Source organism: Athene cunicularia, unplaced genomic scaffold (genome assembly GCF_003259725.1).
Source record: "Athene cunicularia isolate RWA unplaced genomic scaffold, athCun1 SCF_20, whole genome shotgun sequence".
NCBI lineage: Eukaryota > Metazoa > Chordata > Aves > Strigiformes > Strigidae > Athene > Athene cunicularia.
In genome coordinates this window covers 41024-41360 of record NW_020799267.1, presented here as the reverse complement: position 1 = coordinate 41360, position 337 = coordinate 41024, and positions in this window count along the sequence as shown.

The window sequence follows — 337 nt, the reverse complement described above, 5'->3', positions numbered from 1 at the left end:
TCTTCTCTTCTGAGACCGAATTCACGGTAACACTTCCTTTTGCTTTGCTTTTAACTCAAAACTTTTTCACTGTGGCGCCCCTTTGTGGCAGCCTCCGTTTCCACTGGACGGCACTTCACGAGGGAACGAAGGGCTCCAGGGGCTGAGCGCTGTGGGACTGATACGCGACAGGGACGTGAGGTTTCTCACGGCTGCCCGGCGCTGGCTGCGGGCCGGTAGCGCCGGCACAGCCGGTGCTGGAAGCAGGGGGGGGAGCCAGGCCCGCCTCCCGGCGCCATGACAACCCACCGCCTCCCTCAGCCTTCCCGCCATGCAGCGGGCGCACGTCTCTCCCCGT